The sequence below is a fragment of the Anticarsia gemmatalis genome, chromosome 9, assembly GCF_050436995.1.
Source record: "Anticarsia gemmatalis isolate Benzon Research Colony breed Stoneville strain chromosome 9, ilAntGemm2 primary, whole genome shotgun sequence".
Classification (NCBI taxonomy): Eukaryota; Metazoa; Arthropoda; class Insecta; order Lepidoptera; family Erebidae; genus Anticarsia; species Anticarsia gemmatalis.
This window is the reverse complement of record NC_134753.1, coordinates 8,601,954-8,615,015: the sequence shown is the minus strand read 5'-3', so window position 1 is coordinate 8,615,015 and position 13,062 is coordinate 8,601,954. Positions and strand designations below refer to the sequence as shown.

General features: G+C 33.0%; 1 protein-coding gene across 2 annotated transcripts in view; it reads left to right on the top strand.

Moving 5' to 3' along the window:
* The first annotated feature begins 10,517 nt into the window (after positions 1–10,517).
* The window catches only part of LOC142975683 (pyrokinin-1 receptor-like), an 82,497-nt gene continuing 79,952 nt past the window's right edge, over positions 10,518–13,062 (top strand). For both annotated transcript variants that reach the window (XM_076118674.1, XM_076118673.1), the window contains exon 1: positions 10,518–10,681. The gene's annotated coding sequence lies outside the window, so the exon portion shown is untranslated. The remainder of the gene's footprint in view (positions 10,682–13,062) is intronic.

The window sequence follows — 13,062 nt, the reverse complement described above, 5'->3', positions numbered from 1 at the left end:
CCGTAGATTTCAATACTTGAAGATCAGATATCAAAAGAATGATTACCTTATTTAATAAAAGGAAACAATACTTATGATATTATAGAAAAAGAAACTTGTCAGAAATTATTTACAACTCAATAAAGTCCGAATTCATCTATAACTTATTAATTGTTCTGAAGGTACCTTTATGTGCATGTTCAAAAATTTATTTGAACCAAAAAGCTAGAAAATACTTACTCATTAATATCAAAGTTTGCAATTACACAGCGAAAATTATTCGTTAAACTACTACTTATATTTGTCTTTGACATTGACTGATCATGAAACTCGTGGAGGAAAGTGTAAGTTATAATGGCATCAAAGAAAAAAGCCGTCAATTTCCTTCCAGCAATCAAGATTTGCATCTGAATATGAAAATAAGACATTAAAATCGAAGAAAATAGAAAAAGGAAAACATAATGCGTATTTTGGCAAAGCATTAAGACATTCTATTCCTTTAAAACTCTGAGTGCCAAAGATACGTAAGATGCTTTTCTAATTCAGTAAATAATCAACACAAACCGAACCAGTTTAACGTATTTTTCGTATCGCATTTTTAGATAAACACATTATTATACGGTTCTCGTTTTGTTGATAGACTAACTTATGTGAAGCCGTCCCATATATGGAACACTTCCCGATATAAATGTGAACAACATCTTAAGATTTAACACAGAACGGATTCCCGTCACATTCAAGAAGAAGGGGAAGCGTTTATCGATATGTTACGCCCCAATTCTTCTGACTCTCGTACCCTCTGAAGCTAAGTAATGAACTCTACAAAAACTACGGACTGAAGGTACGAAATTCATTGAATTGCATAAATAAATTTTATTTAAGTTCCCTTTTGTGTTCATAAATGAATCGCGTAGTGGTTTGATTTAGAACTAACAACGATATTTTAATTTCTATCGGTGTATTATCTTTTACTAAAGTGAAAGTTTATTGTTACAACAAGAAATACTTTTTAATTTATCTGCTTTCTTCTTCATACAATAAAATTATAAAAATACATGGACATTTTTCGAACAATAACGGAAAAGTAGTCAAAACAGAATATTTCGCCTGAAAATTGACAAAATTGTCAATCAAATTCGCATACCACAAGCTTCCAGCATTGTCAATTAATAGGAACGTAGACTTCACAGAACTGACTGCACTGGCCGAATAACAAAAGTTGCCGAAAAAAACGCATTTTACCTAGCGAGAGGTAAAATACCGTTTCTAAATAGTGCAAGATTTTCCACCTTTTAAAACAGAACCTACAGGCGTTAAGAGGATGAAATGTGACTTGTGATTGACAATCATCCTGAAATTTCAGTAAAAATGTACCCTCTGGGGTACTTTCATTAAAAATGGCCCTGTTAAAATATTAAGACTTTTCCCAAGTAAAGTAAGTAGGTACACAATGTTACGTATTCATAAGTTTCGTCATATTTTTCAAAAGTCAACTTCCGCTCTGAGAATTGCTCTTTTCAGTCGTCGCGGGGACTTTTACAAACATAGAAACAACGGACACAAGGTACAACCAGTACCGAAACACCTATAGTACACTAATTATTTTTCCGTGTGAGAATCGAACCCACGACCACGACGCAATGGAACGGAAGCCATCAAATACACAGATTTCTCGGTCTAATTAAATGACCTTTAATCTCTAGTAGTTTTCAAATACAAACTCGAGCATTTTAATTCGCTGGTTGCAGCATAATATAGAAATTACTGGTCCTTATATAATACGTACCAACTCAAAGGACACTGATATTATAGCACTTACTGATAGTTAAAATTTTCCTTTATCTATTCCACGAATTAGCTATAAAGAAGTTGATATCCAATAAATTAAGATTAATCCGAAATTCTCGCAGTTGCCTCGGCCAACAATATCGCAAGCATGAATAGGCTATTACGGAATATTAATTGCACATTTTTGAAATATGGAAATTTTATATTTGTTCTTAAAAGTTGCGTTTCACTGAACTGTGGCACGAGTCTCTACGGGCGGTGCTATCCAGTATTGACAGATTGACATTTAAAATGCACTTCAAAAATAGTTCCTACATCGCCCGCTAGAGGCGGTGATCAGATTTTCATGGAAAATTTCTTGTAAGCTAGGATGTCGATGGTCGATAGTGGTCGAGAATCGCGCTAGTACTTTTAAGATGACATAATTATCCGTAAATTTTGGACACGGGTATTCTGAGGTAAACAATATAAATAGTTTTTTTTTCTAGTCTCTTCACTGACCTTTACGTATTAATTGACCAAGAAAAACAATTCAAGGTGTCAAATAGTTTAAATTTATGATAGTAATCAAAGCATGGAGTAAATTGATTAGATAACGCAAGTTTTATAAGAAAAATATGTTTTCCGATACGAGTGCAACGATACAACGAACAAGATGATAAAGCACAAGTGAGTTATTACTTTATTCTACAGAATCTACAGTCATATAGGTATAGACTATGGAGTTTTCAAGCGCTCTTACTACACGTGCTCTCGAAGCATTTGTGACATTCAATTTGCTCGAGCTTCGAGTAATTCTTAAGGTTGAAGTTATTTTTTTTTTGTATAAATATAATTTACTAATGGCGTTGTATTATATTTCAACAAATGGCTGTTGAGATCTATATTTTTTTGTAGTTCACTGAAATTTATAATTATAATGATGGAGGTTCAAAAAATAATATGAAGGCGTACGGCAGACTATGTGCTTTTGGTTTGGTTAAAATTTCACGTTTAGAGGAGACTAGACTCTCCTGACACCGCATACTTCTAAGAATTAATTTTGAGAGTCTTTGTGCGACAATTTGTGGTAAATCCGATTGCGACAATGAAATATCTTTTGTCTCAAAGCGTTGTAGAAGGTTCAAAAGGTTGCGGCCAGGAATCCGGCCATGAACATGAATGGGGTTAAAAGGTATCTTTTCTTCGAATGACCTGTGAAAAATTGTGACAAATTAAGCCTCGGTGACCTTCTAAGCGAAACGAAAGATGTAGGTATATATGATAGCTTTGAACATTGTAAAACATTTTCCTTCCGAATCACTATTGGTGCTTTATTCCGTACAAAACGAAGGAGTCATCGTCTATTAAAATCAAGTTCATGTTGGCTCAGGCTACCACAAAAACTTGCAGGGTGCCGTCTTTTTAAAGATTTCCCAAGATGATACCGTTCGCCATCAAAAAGTTAGTAGTGAAGTTTTTTATACAAACATAGTTTATTTAACGAACAAAATCAAATCCAAAAATCACTCTTCCGACAATTTAATATGCAAAATACATAAAAGCGGCATGTTTCAGAAAAAATATTTTTTAGTAAAAATGTCTGTCGCTCGATTTTAGGCCAGACACAACATTGAAACAAAGAGACGAGAATTCACCCACATTTTCTTTCACGTATAAAAAAAATAAGTAGTTACAACGCCTAATAGTCACGTTTAAGAGTAATTGTGACATAAACATAAAATCCAATAGTAACTGCTTCGGATCCTGAAATTAATGTCAGCGCAATAACATCAACAAAGTCAGAGACAGTTACTGCAACTATTAAACATAACGAAATGACAATGTCCTAGCAGTTACAATAGTAGTTGCTTCCAAATGGTACTTAGGGCTCATAAAATTGCTTAGATAAAACTTGTGTAGGTACTTAAGTTTGCTTGGATTCTGAAAAGATTTATGAAGCTGACTAATAACTTGTTTTAACTTGCAACATGCTGGCTGACTCCCGAGAGTATTCTAAATTGATCGTACTCTTAAATTCCAAAATCAGTGTGAAATCGCTTAGTATTCGTCTTTGTTTGTAGCAAGCCAGCTGGCCAAAATGTAAACAAGGCGAGGTGAATAATTGTAATCCCCGTCTAAAAGCTTAAACATTAAGATTCAAAATTATATTTAGTCAATATCTGCACAATTTTTTGTATGACGACAGATTTTACAAATAGATGCATAAAGGAGTAGAGCAACTGGGTACAAAACCAAGACCCGAAAAGGTCAAGGTCGGAAAAATTTGGAACGTGTATTTGATGAGAATTGCCTATTGTACCACACACGCCGTCAAATTGCCACAGACCACGTTATCATTGGAAGCCTTTGAACCATGAAACAAAAGACCTTTTTCAACTGCATTTTTAAATAGAGCACCACACCGTGGAGTGTAGTTCTCGGCAATTACTTCACGAATCTCGCTACACCTGCTGCTCACTTTCATTCAAATTTAAATGTAAAACTACTTATTCCATGAGCTCGTTTTATTAAGTATTTGCATAGACAAAAGATACAGAAGCTACCATAGTGCAGCTCTTTGGAAATTCATAGTTAAATGAAGTGAATTGAAGAAGATCTCGTTGCTACGGCTACAAAGTAGCCGTAGCAACGAGATCTTCTTCATAGATATGGATTGAATTAAAAAGTTTATCTGTTTGTCCTGCTTTGCTATGGAAACAGCTAAACTATTTTAAACCGACTTGAATGCTTGACATGATGATAAAATAGTTAAGTCCCTGTGAAGGCAACACGGGCAAAGCTGCGTACATAAACGACCACACAGGAATTTAATAATTTTTTCAGAGGTATAAAACAAAACTAGTGTGTATTTTTCGGACGTAATGTTGTATCAATAAAATATACCGCTTTCAGTTACCAAAAATAATAAATAAAACTTTATGAAAAGTGTCCATTTAAAAGTCTCACTTGAAGCCCCAATTTTTTCCTCTTGAGATTGCTCAAAGTAAATATAAACTAAGCAATCAAGAAATACATTTAGAAATAAGTTCTTCAACAGAACTACGAAGTTTTTAAAAAGAAAAGAAGGCTCTCGCTCCCAGCGAGCATCTACGACAAGGTGAATGTAATTGAAACCAACTAAGGTATGAATGTAAAATATACGAAAGAAGCATACACATTAGAGATCTGAACTAGAGATATTTTACTGGTAAAATTAAGGCCTGATTTGTATTTTTTATAAGTCTGGACTTGTATTTTTTGCTTTAAAGTGACTAAGTCTTTGCCCAGCAGTGGGAAAATGACTTTGACTACGTATAAATATATTTATATCAACATTCACACTGAGAATAATATAAGTAAGCAGAATATTAGATAGAATAACCTGACGAATTAGTATCGAATAGTCAATCGTGGGTATCTATTATTGACTCAAGATGCACACGATATTTCTAATGCACCATCTGTGATTCTGTTACCAAATTTTGTAATAACGTAGGCCAGGTTTCTCCAAATATTAAATTATATATTTTACTATGCAGCTATAACAAGTTAAATTTACATAACGGGCATAATGCCAACTTTGCTTCGTTTTAAAGGAAAACTAACTTGAGCGATAAAATAAAAAATATTGAACTTATAGAAAAAATATTTCAAAGGAAACGAAAAAATAATTTAATTATTCCGTCATTCAAATAATTAAATATACTGACGCCATTTTTTTTTACTTTTTAGATGGCTTATTAATGACTTAGCTTTAAGCAACATAAGTAGAGCACGCTGTAATGTCATGGCATTGTCTGTTGATAGCAAAACACAATTGATTATGTATAAAAAAACGTGTCCAATATATTTAGTTAATTTACCAAGCAGAAAAAAAAACAAGTTACATAACTTCTTCTTATACCCATATATCTATTTATAGACGCCAAAATGATTTGATTTCTTCTGAAAATGGTCCGAAATTCACGGGAAATCTTTTAACGGGAGCAAACTCGCTGTTCATGAATACAGATGTACTCATACTTATTTTTACTCTTTCATGTGCGATTTGAATCCAAATAGAAATACCCTTTAAACAACACCTACGTGTAGCCTACGTGTAGTGTGTAAAGGTTTTCTAATAAATATAAACATATCTCTCTATATTTAGAATTATGTTTATCCTGACGCCCCGAGCTAAATACGCAATTAATTTGTACGCTACTACCTTCTGCCCTCGACTACGAATGTGAAGAACCGTATTGTGATATTTTCGTTAGAACCTAAGTATAGTTTAAAAGTATTTGTTTTGTTAAGTTAGATGAAGCTTTCTACTGATAAATCAATTGAATAGATATCTAGAGTTCAGCGAAAATCCAAATATTAATTGCTCATACTCATTATGACACAAATTCAATTGTCTATGTCAATTAAAAAGAATCCATTATATTTTAACTTAGCTTCAGTAAATGAATGTTTGTGTACACCTTAGTTGAAATTTGTGTTGTAAATGTAGATTTCAAAGAAATGTTGTGCAATTTTAGGGGACAATTACGTCAGGTTCCTAACTACAAAATATTTTTATACCTACAATATAGTGGTCTAGACTACTTGTAGTGTCCTCCGAGAACCGCTTTCTTCTTTTAAGCGCGATATTATTGTAATAAAAAGTCTGGTTCTACATTTTTACGAGTATGTTTCCGATTTTTGTTACAACTTAGATGTTTTATGTATGTTTGTATAAGCTCTTTCACACTTCTAACACGTCATTGGCTAGTAAAATTAATTATAGCCTTACAATATCGCTCAAAATAGTAAATAAATACATATTTTTACTATCACAGACTTTTGATACAAATCTAACATAAGTATTTAAAAATATCTTTACAGTTTTATGTAACAGTCTCAACTCAAACACACCGGGTAAATTGAAAAGCTCCTGAAAATAAAAACTAGTGACAGCCGTCTGGATTTTGAAAAAGATGCCATTAAATAAAGAGGAAAAAAGTACATGTTTCTTTTTTTGTAACGTTTCATGGCAGGTACCTTTTTAATAATATAAAACACGTGTTTAAAAAAACGTTTTTCCAATACAAATTCAAAATAACAAATAGCAAGTTTAAAAGTTTGAACTGAAATAGACTTCATGCACACTAAATACAATTTCCAACAAGTTTTCGTGGAACTATATTTTGAACACGAGCCTCTAAACTTAGCCGTAGGGGTGAATCAGATACCTAACAGTATTCTGCAACCCACTAGTAGTGACCTTTAAAAAATACAAACATATCACACTAATAATACAATAGTGTAGTAACTCGAAATACATCGACACAACTTCAACTATTACCTCAACTATAACCATACTATAACTTCAACTATAACCATACCATGCTTATTATTATTAATTAGAAACAAAATGATCTTTTCCATTTCATTTTTAAAACGCAAAGAGCATTTCGTTTTTTTGTTCCCATAATAGGGAGTAATAAACAATTTATTCGTCGATTCTGATAAAAGTTGTATTTTGAGTTACAGCACTATTGTATTATTTGTGCGATATTTTTTTTAACCAAACACGGGTAGTACCTGTGATTGATTCCTGGGCCGAGCAAAAGCACAGATATATTCTTTAAAGAACTGTTGTTATTTGTAAAAACTCTAATAGTATAGGATCGCAATATACAACGACCTTCAACGAGCTGGATCAGAGATCAGAGATATTTTTATAAAATAAAACATGTCAATAAATATATTGCGAATGGCTTGTCTAAAAAGCAGTTCAGCCGTGCAATTCTCTACAGTCGGTACTTTCGAGAATGGAGAATGTTACTAGGTATGCCAAATCGCTTTAAATTTTGACACAGTATAGCCTGTATGTATACATATAAACTAGTTTTTGTTTTAGTCAAAAATACCAAATAGTTTTGATTTTATAAGCATTCAAAGTTTCGAAAAATATCGAGTCCCGCTAACAGCCGCGTGAGCGGCTGTGACGTCATACTACATTGCCGCGCCGCGCGGGCCGCGTCCCGCTTAGTATTTTGGTAGTCTTAGTATAGCTTGCGTAGTATTTTGTTGTGTTTTCGTCCGCTTATGTATAAAATAACTTATAATAATAGTAAATACTATTCGATTAATAAAATGGATAAAGGATTTTAAAAAGGGCAATCGGATAATCTAACTGAAATAAATTGAATAATGGTTGCGAATTATTTGTGAAACAAATAGAGGTTTTGTTGCTTCCGAAATCCTACTTAATATTATAAATGTGAAAGTTTGTGAGAATGTACATATGTACATACGTAAGTACATAAGTAATACATACAATGACATACATATGTCATTGTATGTATGTATGTATGTACGTACATATGTATGCATGTATGTATGTATGTATGTACATATGTATGTACGTATGTGTGTACGTACGTCGTATGTATGTATGTATGTATGTACGTATGTATGTATGTATGTATGTATGTATGTATGTACGTATGTGTGTACGTACGTCGTATGTATGTATATGTGTACGTACGTCGTATGTATGTATGTATACATATATGTACGTACGTATGTATGTACGTATGTATGTACGTATGTATGTACGTATGTATGTATGTAAGTATGTATGTAAGTATGTATGGATGTTTGTTACTCTTTCACGCAAATTTGACTGAACCGGTTACGATGAAATTTGATATATAGCTGAAGACCCAGAATAACACATAGACTACTTTTTATCCTCGAGTTCCCGAAGGATCGGGATTTACGCGGGAAAGGTTTTCATGCGGACGAAGTCCTGGGCGGCTTCTAGTATATTATACATAGGTGTAATAAGTAATAATGTTAGATATTTAAGATCACTGCATATTATAATGAAACAGTTTTTAACCGAAATAATCGCATACTTATCGATTTTACTTTTTTCCTGCCACAGTAAAATCAATAAACTCGCGATCAATCCGGTTAGAAATTGTTTCATTATAAGATGAAGTTATTTATTATTACTAATGTACTTACCTACATAATATTAAATTACATTTAGACACAACATATGATTTCCTAGTATTTGAATTGAACATTTTTAAAAGTATTTAGGAATAATTTCAACGCACCGAGCGCGCGACCGCAAGCGGACTGTGTGAGCCAGACTGAGCAAGTGTAGAGTGACGTCACACCGTCACCGAGAGCTAGCGTCGTGCGGTTACAACTTGTTTTACTTATAAATCGAAAACTAATTGACGTATCGAAGTAATTCTTTCACCAGTATTTTTTATTTTTAAACGACAATATGGAGTGCTAAAAATCAAAATTAGGTAACATTCTCCATTAAAAGTTTGACATTTAAAATGTACTGCCATAATAGTTTTTACGGAGCCCTATAGATTCGCTGATCAGATTTTCGTGCAAAATCAATCGAAAGCTAGCCGGTTATTGGTAGTCATTAATGCTAGAAAATTGATCTACAGATATTCATCCATTAACCAGTAGCTCGATTCTCTACTACTATCGACTACTATCAACGGACATTTCATCGAGGAATTTTGTATGAAAATCTGATCAGCGCCTCTGACGGGCGTTGTAGGAATTATTCTGTCAGTACATTCTAAATGTCAAACTTTCAATACTCGACAGTACCGACTTTACAGAATCGTGCTACAGCTCGGTAAAGGTCGTTGTATAGCGGGATCTTAGCCCGTAAATAAAAACCCAGACGCTGTTTGGTAATTAATGTGCCCTAATGGACTAAAAATAATACGTGGGCGTATCTAATACACCTCTGCCTACACCCTTCCGTATAACGACATCAGTAATCCCTACGCCGCTATAAAAAAAGGTTTTCTGAATACCATTGAACAATTATATCTTACTCTATTCATGAGGTAATTAAATCATGGCCACGAAATCAATTTTTGAGATGAAGAAAAAAAAACAGTGTTTTATACTACTTACTATCCCTTTTTGTAAAATATGCGAGGGACAGTGACTAAAGCTATAATTTCAAGCAATAAATTAGTCTATTTTTTTTTATTAACGAACAATTAATCAGTTTTAATTATTGTAAAAGGCAATGAAGATGTCCTAGATAATGATTATATTCTTTTGAACACAATAAATCAGTGGATTAATGATAATCTGTATTATTTTCTCACGCTAATCAAACATCGTAAAAAATATACAAATATATTTTTCTACTATTTTTTTGAACTAATATCATACACTAATTTTTTTATCGTCAATCTCTATCTTCAATCTCCAGATTTTCAAATTAAAAGCCCCGGCCGTGCACTGCTAATATTGTAAAAACATTCTGAGCAAAATTCTTTAAAAGTGTTATTTTATTTGGATCAGGTTACCGCCTCAGCATAAATCTTCCCTAACTAGACTAACCGAGTCTATACGATGACCATTACTTTGCCGGCTCGCATTCATCTTACGGCCCTGAAAATATATTAACCCTTACTTGTACAATTAGGTTGGAAAAATACACTAACTATAATTTAAGTTGCACGAAGAACTACAATAATTTTAATTTAGTAGTAAAAAGATTCTAATATACAAACTTTTTTTCGGCTTGTGAGTGATTTAAATAAATCCTTTGAAATGACTGCACTGTTATGTGGATTAACGTTTAGAAACGAATTGAAAGTCAATCAATCAAACTATATTTTCGTGCATTGTTTGTTTTCAGTTTCATAGGGAAACTTGCAAATAATCATTTTCACGAGCGGCGAATTTATGGCGGAAATAAGAGCGATCGCTCAGTCAACTGGATTGTACCGCGCGCGTCGCACGTGCGTGAGTGCGCCACTTGTGACCGCTATCCACGGAAACTTTGACACAGTGAAGTTCTCAACATAAAAATATGCCAAACAGTGCAATACTTGTTTCTGTTCAATACAGTGCTCTAAACATGTAAACAGTTTTGATTATCGTTTAAATTTCTTCGGTAAGTCCAACTTTAACTTAATTTTAGTTGAAAATACTGACCTCGAGTTTTAATTTGAACTATGTATGCATTACCGGCTTTCTTTTCACTTAACATGTTAATATTAAGCATAATTAATGGTATCTGATTGACCCTATATTTAAATTGTTAACATATAAATAATCGGAGAACTACCTATTTTTAAATAAGAACATGCATTATAATAAAGGTTAGTAAATGAAAACTATGCTGACTTATGAATTAGCAACGTAATACATTGCGAATAAGCATAACATAAATCTGCTAAGCCACTATTATTAATTGATGTCAGCGCTCATAATCCACTTTATTTTTTCTTGATCGTATTGCTTTTTTATCGCTAAGGCTGGGCTAAGACCCGAGGCACGAAAATGCTAAGCATCTGGTTATTGAAGTAATTATAAATCCGACCTCGGTGGTCATACTAATACTTATCGATATCGTACCACTGACTTGTAGTCACGATGAATTACTTGCTTAGTTTTCATGTTTACAGTCATTGATATTCGTGGTAGCCGGGCTAAGCGCACGGTTTTACACGCTCATCAAACCAAACGTAAGGACTATTCATAAAAAATATCCATTCAGACATTATTTAACCTTGAAGAATATGGTCTACCGCAGTTTGTATTTTAGTTTTTGTTAAGGTATATGAACGCCGGGTGCCTAGGAGCAAAAACCCGAAAAAAGCCAGTAGTGCGTTGTTACTGAAACTCGAAACGCACGGTTAACAGAAAACTTACGTTGCATCGCGTTTATCATTTGTTTTTTCTTAAAAGGGTGTGATTTTTTCCTAATTGTGACCGTCTGTGACCCCAAAAACAGCCTTTTGTTTAATTCTCATTGATGCAATTCTTCCAAACGTTTAAGAGTCGACGCAAATTCACACCTGAAATAGAATCACTTTAGTTGATTGGTTAGACGTCCTGAGACTGCTTCAAAAGAGAAAACGCTACCTCAGCGATTTATTACTAAGTTGATAGACACCTAGGACTTATATTTCGAAAAAGATAGTTCAATCTCTATGGTATATAACGAATAGAATATTACGGCAAAAAAGATGGGATATAACGAAAAAAATACGGGTTAAAAATATGACACATATTTTTAACCCGTATTTTTTTCGTTATACTTACGAATTGAAAACTCTTTTAAGACAAATATTGTCTAAAAAAACTTAGCTTATTTTCGTTTTCCTTAACCATTTTCAGTATTTCTTTTCCCAAATACACATACTCAGGTAATGGAAAAAAATACAAGTTTATTTAGCAGTTAAAGTAAACGAATAATAAATGTATCAGCTGACAGTTGCGTGAGTTAAGTACATTGTATCATTATTAAAGACTGTATGTGTGTGTGCCGATTTGTAAATAATACATTATGTATATTCTTCGCTCCAAATCAGTGATTTTTATTTAACTGGATTAATAATTGTAATTTCATTTATCGCCTTGTGAACCCGCATAATGTTTTATATACTAAGTAATTATAATTATATACGTAACCTGCTTTCTTTTTCATCTTCCCGTGTACAGTGTTCGTTTATAAAAACCACTTCACCTGACTTTCCTTTTAAACAGAAGATTCAATTAAATGAATACGGGCCAAATGTTTTTCACAAAATAAAATGTATTTCGGTAACAATCAAAATTAGGAAAATTGTTTCCCTAACAAACACATTAAGCATTGCTATCATCCCACGATTACAATTCAACTAATTATAATTCAAAGTATTATCTTTTTAATGTTAGCTCGCTCGTGCATAAAATAAAAAAAAACTGCCACAGACCTGTACATAGATAGAGAATTATCATATATTTAATTAATTCTAATTCGTATCTTTAGACACGCGTCGACAAAAATATTTTAATACAATAGTAAATGACCAGTCTGGATTTTGAAGTATCCCTGACCTAAGGTACAAGTTACAAAATGCAAATGATTCAATCCTACCTTGCCGTTCTGTTTGTTTATATCGTGTTTCTAGTAGAATAACAGCTTAAGTACAATTGTATTTGTTACGTCATAAGCTTTTCTACTGCAAATGATGCCCGATTTTCATTTATTTAAGGAACACAGCACCTACATTGTAAAAAGGCTTAAGTGATCTTTACATTTATATCGTTTATGACTATTTTCTCTTGAGCTGTGGTATAAAGACGTTATAATTTGTTCAGGGTTGTATGTGATTCAGTGACATTTGTTGCACGCAGTCAGTTCATTTACGCAGAGGAATGTTTTGCGGCTGATTCAGTTAACAATGAATTTTAAAGCCCGCAATTTATTTAATTACAACGAATAACCACTGTTTGTTGTTGTGTTTATTTACTACAAAAGTACATCGTAGATTACAGTTATTTGAC